At 36.1% G+C, this 12,779-nt stretch overlaps 2 protein-coding genes across 2 annotated transcripts in view; one reads left to right on the top strand and one right to left on the bottom strand.

The window, feature by feature from the left end:
- LARP4 (La ribonucleoprotein domain family member 4) overlaps nucleotides 1–10,507 on the bottom strand; it is a 151,698-nt gene extending 141,191 nt beyond the window's left edge. Inside the window, exon 1 of the mRNA XM_025050238.1 lies at nucleotides 10,348–10,507. The gene's annotated coding sequence lies outside the window, so the exon portion shown is untranslated. The remainder of the gene's footprint in view (nucleotides 1–10,347) is intronic.
- Nucleotides 10,508–10,704: 197 nt separating this feature from the next.
- The window catches only part of LIMA1 (LIM domain and actin binding 1), a 74,030-nt gene continuing 71,955 nt past the window's right edge, over nucleotides 10,705–12,779 (top strand). The window contains exon 1 of the mRNA XM_006916785.3: nucleotides 10,705–10,840. The gene's annotated coding sequence lies outside the window, so the exon portion shown is untranslated. The remainder of the gene's footprint in view (nucleotides 10,841–12,779) is intronic.

The raw sequence follows: 12,779 nt of genomic DNA on the forward strand, positions 1-12,779 counted from the left end.
TATTTACCTCTAAAGACTTGAAAACCCCTGTCCAAAAAGATATTTGCACACTGATGTTCATAGCAGCATTATTCACAGTGGCCAGGATATGGAAGCAACTGAAGTATCCTACAATAGATGATTGGCTAAAGAAGATGTGGTACATATATACAATGGAATATTACTCAGCCATAAGAAGGGATGAAATACTGCCATTTGTGACAACATGGATGGACCTCGAGATAATTATGCTAAGCTAAATAAGCCAGACAGAAAAAGTTGAAAATCACATGATATCACTTATATGTGGGATATAAACCTAAAAGCAACAAATGAACAGGACAAAGACTCATGGACATGGACAATAGGCTAATGGTTACCAGAGTGGAGAAGGGAGTGGAGCAGGGAGGTAGATGGGGAAAGGGGGTCAAATATGTGGTGAAAGAAAGAAATCTAACTATGAGAGGTGAACACACAGTGCAAATATATATATGCCTTACCGTTAAAGTGTACAGCTGAAACATTGGATTTCATTAACCAATGTCACCATAAAATATTAATTATTTTTAAGAAAGAAAGAAACAAACAAACAAACTCCTATTTACCAGATCCCGGCATCAACTAATACGTAAAAAACAATATCAATCAAGCAATACCAAAACACAATTCTATATCTCCTTAATAAATCTAATGAAAAAGTCTCCCAGTGAAAGGAGATAAACTGAGCACATCTGGGGCTCCTGTCAGGGTAAAGAATCAGTGTAACACTATTTAGAACCAGCTGCCAGAGCTCAATTATCATGAACTTCCATCATATTTAAGAATTGGAAATAAGAGTTTGCTTTCTAGATAACGTCAGTTCCCTTAAGGCTAGAGCCTGGATTAGATTGCTGAACTTTTCTTCCTTCGGAAGGCATTATACATATTTGTTCCAATATGCTTTAACACAATCCGATATTCCACACAATCCAACGGACCTGTTTCTGGGGTGTTCCTTTTATGTTAGAACCTGGAAAATGTTAATGTTTCTGACAATTACAATAACTAAAACTTTTAGTTCCATTTACTCTACTTTTTCCAGTTTATTTATAAAGATAGAATATTTTAAGACTCATTTAAAACAAATATAATACGAGAGTAACAAGTCTGAGGTGTACTACACAGAGTGTATGATCTTAGGTAAGTCACCTAACTTTGCTTCAATTTCTAATCTCTAAAGTGGCAATAGTAATATTCACTCTAAACCATCAGGTTACAGTCAGCCATTAATGACTTAATGTTGGCTGAGCTCATTATAACAAAATCTCTTTTCAGTATTTTAGTGCAGGAGTTGGCAACCTATAGCCCGTGGGTCAAATCTGATCCATGACCTATTTTGCATAGTTCACAAGCTAAAATAGTTTTTACATTTTTAAGGAAGTATGAAGGTATGAAGTAAGAAGTATGAAGAAGAGGAAGAAGGAGAAGCAGCAGCGGAGTCTATCTGTGGTCTCAGAGCCTAAAGTATTTACTAACTGGCCCTTTACAGAAATAATTGCTGACCCTTGTTCTAGTGGATTCAGCTATCTTGAAAATATTTCTAAAACTAATATTTTTGATAAATATGATAATCAAAGTATATATACTTCAAAGCCATATTATGGGCAGTTAATGGGAAAAGAAAAAGAATGAGGAAATTGTATTTGAGACTATTCATTTAATAAATATTTGAATGTCTAAACAACATTGTGCTAAGCACTGATATAACAAGTGAACAATCAGTTAAACAATCCCTGCTCTCATGGATTGGAAGAAAGTAGTAATGGTAAATCTGCAAGTTAATAAAGAAGATTATAGAAGGGGGGCTTAATACAAATTTGGGATGTCAGAGGAAGTTTTCCAGAGGAATGACCTCTAGGATAGAATGGAATGAGGAAGAGGTTTACAGTCAACTCCTGAACAACATGAGGGTTGGGGCTCCAATCCCCAGAGTCAAAAAATCCAAGTATAACTGTGACTCTCCCAAAACTTAAATATTAATAGCCTACTGTTGACTGGAAGCCTTACCAATAACATAAACAGTTGATTAACACATATTTTGCATATGTATTATATACTGTATTCTTACAATAAAATAAGCTAAAGAAAATGCTATTGAGAAAATAATAAAATACATTTACAGTATTTGTTGAAAAAAATGCATATAAGTGGAGTTCAAACCTGTGCTGTTCAAGAGTCAACTGTAATCAAGTGAAATAGGGGAAGAAAAAGTATTCCAGTTCAAGAGACTATCATGCAAAGGTCCAGAGAATGGATAGAGAGGACATGTGACTTGAAGCTCTACAGCAGGTCAGAAGAACTGAGACCTACCTTGCAGGGAAGTGAGAGTGAAGTTAGAGTACTAAGAGATGAGGCTAGAGATATAAGCAGGCATCAGGCCATGTTGAGGGTTTTAGATTCAATACTGAGGAAAATGGGAAGCGATGAATGGATTTTAAGCTGGAGAGTAACATACTATAGAGCACATACTCTAGTGGTAAAAAGAATGGACTAAAGGGGACAAGTCACAGTGAAACTAGCCAATGAAATTGTAAATGCCATAATCCAGGTGAGAGATGGAAAGTACGGCTATCAGTTAGTATCAGGGGGAACATACTATACCTATTATTTATTGTCTCTCAGCTCTAAATTCTTCTATGTGATGCTGTTTATATTAACTTTACTAAATCTGGAATTTATTTTGATGTGAAATAAGATGTTATTTCCTGTTTTCATATGAATAGTCAACTGTTCCAATACTCTTTATTAAATAACTCTCCAGCCAGTGATCTGAAATATCATCTTTAATCACATCTTTAATATCAAATTAATCTTTATAAATGAGGATGTTTCTAGGTTCTATATTGTTTCATTGATTTACCCATCCTAGTACCAATAATACCATATTGTGTATTTATTACTATGATTTTTAGAATCAGCTTGTCAAGTTCCTAAAAAAACTGTTGGGATTTTGATTATATTGCACTGAATTTACAGATCTATTTGGAAAAATGAATATCTTTTTGATATTGAGAACTCCTACACATGAACATGATACATTTCTCTAGTCATTTCTATCTTCTTTAATGTTTCTCAACAAAATTTAGAATTTCTCCTTGTATCTTATACATATTTTGTTAGATTTATTCTTACATGCTTTATTTTTAAGATTATCGTAAACAGCATTTTAAGTTTTCTCATTATTTATGGCTAAAGTATAGAAATGTATTTTAGATATTAATCTTATACCCAGCCATCTTGCTAAACTCTATTATTATTTCTAACAATTTATGATTATATACTTTCAAGTTTTCTATAAAGATATTGCCTGTCAATGTTTCTTCTTTTTAAGTTCTTCTATTTCTTTTTATTCCTTGACTTACTGCCCTGTCTAGGACTTCCTGCAAAATGCTGATCAGAAATGGTAATTAAAAAAAAAAAAAGAAGTGGTAATAGTAGACATCCTTACTTTGTTCCTGGTGTTGGAGAGAAGTCTTCTAAGCTTTTAATGTTGGAAATGTTCTCTTTAAGTTTTTTGTAGATTTCTTTTAACAAATTAGGAGTTTTCTTTCTTGCTTGCTAAGAGCTTTTATCATGAATGGGTATTGAATTCAAATGATTGTTCTAGCTCTATTGAGATATTCATAGACTTTTCCCCCTCTAATCTGTTAATATGGTAATTTACATTGATAGTTTGTATTGTTTTGTTTTGAATGTTAAACCACCCTTTCATTCCTGGAGTAAACCCAACTAGATCATGGATATTATCTATTTAATACACTTCTGGATTCAATTTACTAATAATTTATTTAGAATTTGTGTGTCTATGATAATGAGATTGGCCTTTAATTTTTCTTTCTCTTCCTATCTGGTTTTGGTATCAAAGCTTTACATAACTTTTCTTATAGAAAGAGTTGGAGAATATTTCCACTTGTTCTATATTCTGGAAAAGTTTAATTAAAATTTAAGTAATCTAGTCTTTGAAAATCTGGAAGAACACATAAATAAAGCCATCTAGGTCAGGTGCTTTAACTATGGACCAAATTTACTTAGTGGTGCTTTCAGCAGCAAACACGGGCATTCCTTGAAGATATTGCAGATTCCATTCCAGACCACCAAAATAAAGCGAGTTATTGTAATAAAGCTAGTAATAGTTTTGCTGGTTGAGGGTCTTGCCTTCAATTTGTAAAAACCACAACATCTGTAAAGTGCAATAAAGCAAAGCCAATAAAATGAAGTATGCCTATACCAAAATATCCACATAACAATGGCTTAAACAATAGACATTTAATTATTTCTTCTAATTAGAACTCTTTCCAGAAAAGTGTTAATGACTGACTGTTTTTCTTACTCTTGATCAGGGGTCCCCAGCCCCGGGGCTGCAGACTGGTACCTTCTGTGGCCTGTTAGGAACCAGGCCACACAGCAAGAGGTGGGCAGCGAGCGACCTAGCGAGCAAAGCTTCATCTGTAGATGTAGCCACTCCCCAGTGCTAGCATCACCACCTCAGCTCCACCTCAGATCATCAGGCATTAGATTCTCACAGGAGCCCTTGCCCCTGGTGCCAAAAAGTTTGGAGACCACTGCTCTTGATGGTGCTGCATCTGAGTGATACTAGAACAGAAAGTGTTAAAAAGTGTATATACTTCTGAGCAGGCTCAAATTTATGCATGAACAAAAGGAACAGGATAAAGAATAAGCTTTTGGAAATCAATCAATGAAATACTATTTGATAGGTTAATAATTTAAATATACACAGATAGATATGACTATATTACATATGCAGAATCAGAGAAAGAGTTCTGTGTATTTGTATGCCAGAGATAGATCCAATGCAGTATATAACAGTATTCTTGTACATGCCAAAAAAACAGAATTAGGGACTTTGAATTCTAATCCGAGCTTGCCTTCCTTTTGACTTAAGTATAAGATACAAATCTGTACTTTTTATATTCTCGGGGCCTGATACAGTGCATAAACAGTATATAGAAAGTCAAATCTTCATTTTGTTCTTTAATAGAATGGGAATAGTGATGCAGCCATAATCATGTTAGTATGATCAGTCTTACTGATTGAGAATATTTTGTTTTGGCAGATATTCTCAAAATAAAAATTGATAATTTTTCTGCAATATTCCAAAAGCACATTAAGATATTTGCACACATAACTGAGAATCTCTTGTTTACTAACAAACAAGGATGTGGAGATCTTCCTAATAAACAGCCAGGACATTCTGAAAAGTTTTTCCTGCCTTTAGGAATAAAATTAATTGTGAAAGGGTAGTTGTTGGGGACCAGGGAGGAGGAACCAGAAGCAGTTTAAATTAGGCAGTACCATTGTCTCTTTCATAGGATGAAGGTGGGAGGTGGTGAAGAGGGCCAGAATCTGGTAGTTTAAGGTGACAGACACTAATAAGTGTCTGAATTTTAAAGCTGCAGCAAGAGAGGACATAATTAAATTACATGAGGACAAAGAATGCTAGAAAAAGACTAAAAGGTGATTTTAGGTCAGCCTTCCACTACAGCTGGGTACTGTTCTCACACTGTTCCCTAGAGAGTCTTCTACCATCAAGTGACATTTGAGGTATTAAACATGAGATAGGATTGGACACCTTGAGCATATGATCCTTAAGGGACTGACAGTGCACACTTCCTGTTGAACTAGTTTCTTATCCTAGAGTCTGATCCCCAGGTTCAGACGTTCTCCTGTTCTCCAGCACTTTTCAAACTCCTATCATTGTTACTAAAAGAATGAGTAAGAACCCAACAGATCAACTTCTGCTGAGGGGTATGCAATTTATCTACAGAAAATTTCTCAAACTATATGAAGAACCACTGGGATAAGTGGGAAAGGAATCTAATAATTACTGAATGTGTACTCTATGCTAAGCAGAGTACTAGGTGTCATTTAATTTAATCCTTAGGACAACACTGTCACCTATTATCGCCAAGAAAGAAGCTGAGACTTAGAGAAGCTAAGAAATTTGCCCCCTGACTCATGTTAAAAAGTCTGAGATGAAATGCAAATGAATTCTGACTCCAAAGCCTATGCTATTCCACCAGAGCAAGGGATCACCTCCCAGTCAAGTGTTAACGTCTGGGTGTTCCCCCACTCACTCAGTAAGGCATCATCTTCCTAGCTCTGTTACATTTCCACAAAAGAGTGACTTTTTACTGAAACAATTTAACATTCTGCAAACTAAGAATCTGACAAAATCCCAAAAGTTTATTAAGTTCAGGGATATTAATGTACATGTGTTTAAAATCCTAAGAGTAAAAGGAAGTACACCAATTGCCAACAATAAGTTTTTAAAAAGAAAAATCACTTCCTCCTTCATTTATTGGAATTGTTTGGAAGCAGAAGTCAGGAAATCCTCGTCCTTGATTTGTGACATTTATGTAATTGTTATTCCCAAAGAACAAAATTTATTCTGCTTTATCTTTTGAAATTTTCAATATTGTTTCATTCGTCACTAATAGAACATAGTTTTGGTTATTTAAAGATTTTCACATAACAAGAGTTTATTTTATTCCCTTTTCTATATTCTTAGAAAATGAAGCTATAAGCAAAGTAGGCCTAATTACTTTTTTATAATAAAAAAAAAGTATACTCCCTACAAAAATAACTTCACTATTCTAGGAATTACTTATGGGAAAATATCTTTAATACACATATATTGTCAGTTAAATGAATTAACTATATATTTCAAGTAGTTAAAACTGATGAATTTTAAATAGATGTTTGGGAAGAATGCAAGTTGTTCACATGTATAGAATTAATAATATCCAAGAATAACTACAGAATACTTTTCACTTAAGTAAATTATTTTAATTATTAAAAGACTGTCATAGTTACGTAAATGGAATAGAACAGAATGTCCAAAAATAGACCAACACAAATATATCCCTTTAATTTTCAACAAAGAAGCCAAAGTAACTCAATGGGGGAAAGGCAGTCTCTTCAACAAATGGTGCTGAACAACTAAATATCCATATGGAAATGCTGGACATTTACCTCACACCATATACCAAAAAATTAACTTGAAATGTATCACAGACCTAGAAGTAAGAGCTAAAACAATAAAATTTCTGAAACTATAAAACATAGGCAAAAATCTTTGTGACCTTGGGTTAGACACAGATTTCTCAGGTAGAATTAAAAAAAGCACAAGCCATATAAGAAAAAATTGATAAACCACTTCTTCAAAACTTAAAACTATAAAACAATAAAAAGAATGAGAAAATGCATATATAATAAAGGATATGCCTGACATACAACAGTGGCAATTCATAAACTACAGGCCACCCATCTCAACCCTCATACTTGACCAGTTTTAAAAGTTCTTTAGCTATAGTTTCGAACTCAATTTTATTTTTACTGGATTGGTGATAAACAGAATTTTATCCAGAATATTTTTAAACGATTTACTTCAGATACCGTATTATAATCAACGACTTAAACGGTGCCAAATGGACTTCAGGAAAATTTTCTAAAATTTGTAGCTACTGCAGACTTCCTTCCCACTATTGTAGGAACACCATTAGAACAAAAATGCAATTAAGTTTGCTTTCCAATATTAATTATCAAAGCCACAGTCATTTAAAGTAGACAATAATGTATTAGATATACACCGTTATAGCTGACACTAGTTCTTTTAAAGTGAGAAATATTAACTGATCCAACTGTGTACTAGAGGTAAATCGCTAGGTGCTTTTCTTTAAAAGTGGAGATGACTAATCAATCATAGCACATATCTAGCATTTTCTTCTATATTCTTAAATATCTTCATATAATTTATTTTGCAATATGTTCTGCTGTTTTTGTTGCATTGTATCAAGTATGTAAACAACTGCCTTTTTCCTTTAAATCTATTTCCCTCCTATGAGATAAAGGCTTATTATGTTTTACTAAACCATAAAGAGTATTAAAAACTTCTATGATAGTATCGATATCTTTTTTTAATTTATACACTAAATTGGAAATTGAGTCAGTAGTTGATTCTTCTAACAAATCTTGAATTTTAGTACAGCCTTTAAAAAATATTCCCTAAGTTTTTGGTGTGTGTGCGCCGAAGTTTGCTTAGTAGTTTTATTAGTACCATTTAGGGTTGCCAAATATGTGCTCCATTTCTTGAAACCATGGACATGCTTTTATGCTGTCACTCCTAAATGCTGAACTATAAAACAATCCTTACATTCTAATTTACATTCTTTTATTTCAAGCCTTTGTACTGTTCTGAAAACAATAACACTTGTTTTTCATTCCAATAACCTAGAAGCACAAGATTATCTATTTCTTCCTCTAATGGGCATGATGATTTTTCTTCAATGATTGGTCAATGATTCTGAAATTTATTTCCATTAGCTTAGGTATCCCTCAATTTTCACTACCATTATTTTCTATGTTTATTTTAAACTTCAGATTTAAAAAACTTAAGTCACTCTGTTACTCTGGCTTTTTAGGGATGAGAATCTGAAAAACAATTTTGTTATGTTAGTAAAATTCACAATACTACTTGGGGGTTAACATAAAATTTTTGTTAATGGTTATATGATTTTAGAAATAGCATAAATTTTAAACTAAAATATGTCTTGCTTTTTGATCTGTACCTATACCTTCAATGTGACTTGCTATTTCTTGAAACTCAAATATTAGTTTTGATTCTTTTTTGAATAATATTTCTCAGACTATGAATGCTTTATTATGATTTGATTCAGCAAAAAAAAAGATGCGCACATTGACCACAAAAGAGTGGTTCCGACGTGGATGTTGGCTGATATTTTTACTTAAGTTAACCAGTAAGAAAAAAGTGAAACAGTAAAGAGATATGTTGAAACTTCATTCATTTATCATGACACGACTGACTTCTTTGCTGACTTGGATAATAGTTTTCGAATACTAGAAGAATACTTCAATTTTTTTGTGCTACTCATAATGTCAAGGCCTCAGATGTGACACACCTTTAGGTTTAATTCTGATTGTCAATGTTTCCTCAATAAGCCTACTGTCTGTTTTCGTAAATAAAACTTCACTGGAACATGGCCATGCCCATTTTTTTAAATAAGAGTTGAGTTGTTGTGACAAAGACTAAATATTATTATACTGGAAAGCTTAAAATATTTACTATTTGGCTGTTTACAGAAAAAGTTGCAGATACTTGGTCTAGAAAACCAATAAACATATGATTTGTAGCATTTGCCAGTTCCCATGGTGTAAATACTCTTATTGCAGTCAATTTCATGCTACGAATGTGCCATCTCTGAATACAGTTGGGAAGAGATACGTAAATTATAGAATATTTCCATTATACAGATATACAACAGACAGCCTCACCTCAAGAGCAGTTATTCATAAAATGACAAAAAAAAAGTTTTGAGTATTTACTATTTTTTAAATATATTTAACCATAAATTTACACAATTTGATTTTTAATAGTGGTTATGCTTAACAACTGGCTCATAAAACCCCTGAAAATTCAGCGATCAGCCTTGCAAATTGGTAAAAGTCAACTGTACTACCACCTCTATTTTCAAAAGGGCAATAAAGGAGGCTTTGGGACAGCAAATAATTTGCCTAGTTGGTTATGTGGCTGAGTCAAAATTCAAATAGAGGTCCAAACTCTGACCCAGGTTAGGTTTCTTAGTGAATAAAGGCCTTTATTGGTTTGATTAAAAAAAAAAAAATTCCGGCGGGGGTGGGGATTAATTGAGAAAACTCCACATGCAAGGGAGTAGCATCCCGTATTGATACTGCATACTCTTTTACATCCCTATGCTACCTGCCGGTTTTGCTAGAGTCTTGATGCTTGATACCTATCCAGGAATCAGTCTAGCCTGGATATTTGAAGAAGGGAACACTGAGTGGTCTATCCATCTGCTGTCGGAAATTTCTTTAAAATTTTCCTTAACTGCTTTAGGAATTGGAAATACAGGCGTTTACCACCACGAGCCTCTATAGTACTACATGAATTCTGAAAAGCTTCAGAAAACTTGTCTGAAACTTTACTACACTTGGTGTGCAAGAAAAGGAAAGGACACCGCCAAAGGGTATTCATGCGGCTGCAGGGAACCAGGGCAAGAATTTAGGGGCAGGATGACCAAGTGCTAGGCCTCTTAAAGTTCTCTAAACCTTTCGCACAGCTTCTAAGTGTAGGAATAATAACGCTTAGAGCTGCTGGAAAACTTGGATATCCGACCGCGTCCAACTCCTTCATTTATATGAGGAAACTCAGCTCTACTGAGGTGAAGCGACTTGATGAATGTCAAGCACTGGAGCCAGAATTAATTTACAGCTCGTTTCACTACATATAACACGGCCTCCTCTGAAACACCCTCCCTGCACAGAACTTACCCCGAAAGCACCAGGAACCTGGTAGGGGACTGGCCTAAGGTTGAGCTCAGGACAAACCTCCCAGTCGCTCCTGAGTCAAACTGCAGTAAGTCTGAGTCAGAGGGTTAAGGCTAAAGTCAAGAAGCACAAAGCCCAAGGCCGTTAAGAAGTGCGGATTCCTCAGTGAGCAACGGAGAGTTAGAGGCGGCCCTGGAAAAGCAGCCACGCCTCGCACACCGCCAAACCCACACGCGCGGAGCTACGCGAGAAGCCCCTTGGCCAGGGCACGCAGCCGGCAACGCGCACGTTCGCCCCAAGGCCGCACGGGAGGCGGGCTGGCGTGCGCGCCCCTGCGGCGGTAGGCGGGGTTAGGGGCGGGGCCCTGAGCCGGACTGGGGCGGAGCCGCAGGAGCTCTAGGTGTTGCAGCTAGGTCACGACAGGTGCGCGAGGCAGAACGCCTGGGACCCGTGGCAGGGCAGGTAGCATCGCAGAGAAAAGACGGCACTTAACCAGGTAAGGGCCTTCTCGCTCCACATCCTCCACAGCCAAAGAGTGCGCGGAGACCCCGGCTTCCCTCCACACCCTCTTTCTCCAGCGACTTCTGGGGCGGGGGCAGCACAAGGAGCGTGAATTCCTTACCCTTGAAAGAGAGAGTGGAGGAACCGCTGATCCTTTGCTCTTTCCTCACTTATGGGTACTGCTCTGGAGTTGGAAGTAACGTAGGGCTGAAGCCTTTGCTGCCTGAGGGCGGGACCTGATAGGAACTCCCTCCTCTTCCATCGGGAACACTCCTTTCTAACTACATACTTTTTTGGTGTGGTGGAGGAAGGTGGCAGTTCATCAAAATTCAAAATAATCTACCAGGGAAATAAGTATTATGCTATTCAACAGCTCTTTTCCTTTCTTCATTGTCAGCCACTTGCACCCTCTTCTATTTTTCTCTCCTTCCATTCTTCCAATTGAACTCCGTTTAAGAGACTTGTATCCTTTTGAGGTATGTTGAGTATGTAGCAATCCTTGCAGCTGGATGCGTCATCCCCGAATCGCTATCGTGTATATATCGCTGGCACCTGTCACCAACATACGTAGGTGTCAATATAAGGTAACCGTACACTCTGACTACACCTACTGAACTTGAAGTTGTAAGTGCTAGGAGCGAACCATCTGGTGTCCGTCCTTGCCTCTTTATTGGTGCTTACAACCACAGAGTTTAGTGATCCTGGTGAGAGATATTCAAACTACTGTTGTCTTTCACCTATTTCCAGCTTTCAAAAGCCTGTCCATTTCAGATGGTTTTATAAACTTGATTTTTTAAGTTAGTCAAGGTACTTAAGGAATTATCAGCCTTTAGGACAATGCCCCTTTAGAGGCGAGGTCTTCTTTTGCATGAGGTATTCTTTACTTTGCTCTTGATTTATGTGGTTAAATGGAATAGTTTTTTATCTGCATAGTTACTAACACTATTCAAAAATGATAAATATTTTAGGAACTAGGAAATAGCACTTTCTTCTGAAGTCTAATGTAGACACAATAGAAGATGACCCTCAACAAACATTTCTGTTCCTGTGGAGTTATAGTCTAGATGAAGGATGATCATGTCTTAGGTAGCCCTTCAGGGAGTTCTAAAGTTATCAGGAGAGAAGGTTTAATTTAAAAAAAAAAAAAAAAAGTGTGCATGCGTATATATTTCCTTGTTTTGTACATAGCATAGTAGGTAATTAGAAACTTATTTCAATTTTTAGACAACATATTGAGTGCCTCTTGTTTTGTCAGTTCTACTGCAGATTCAAAGTTCCAACCGTCCTTGCTCTAAAGGAGTTTATAATCAAATGGGTTAGGCAGATCAATAGGTACAACTTATAGTATTAGTGAGGTCAGTGCTATACTACAGAGCAGCCCAGAGTGCTGCAGGAGCACAGAGAATAGAAAACTCTTCTAGTTTTCCTTAAAGTAAACAATAATAGCAAAAACCTCTGAATAATAGTGTTCTCTTCAGTTCATGTATTTCTTACTTTGTGTTCTGTCAACATTATGGCCTTTCGAAGATGGAGTTAGGTCCTATTGTTAATTCTGTGGCAGTTCAGTAACTAGTTGGTGGAGCTATTTTCACTGTTCTGTACTGGACCTGGAAGTGTTGTTGCCAGGTAGTCGCTGAACTATGGAGCTACTGGGAAGAGAATAATGTACTGGCAACATTAGCAAAGGAGTGCCATTTTGTAAAAATTGCTCCATTGTACAACTTTCTTTAACTTGTTACATTCAAATTTTGTCCTAGACTCTGGGTAAAGGTGGGCCAAATTTCAACCTTCTAATAATTCTGAGAAGAGAAAACTGCAGAAGTGAAAACAATTCTATTGACAGCACATCTTTGTAACAGGATACTGTTTCTTGCTAAGGTGCCCTCAAAATGTCTTTTTCTTTTGTCTTTGGAGACAGAGACAGTTTGGGTTGA

The sequence above is a fragment of the Pteropus alecto genome, unplaced genomic scaffold (assembly GCF_000325575.1).
Source record: "Pteropus alecto unplaced genomic scaffold, ASM32557v1 scaffold196, whole genome shotgun sequence".
NCBI lineage: Eukaryota > Metazoa > Chordata > Mammalia > Chiroptera > Pteropodidae > Pteropus > Pteropus alecto.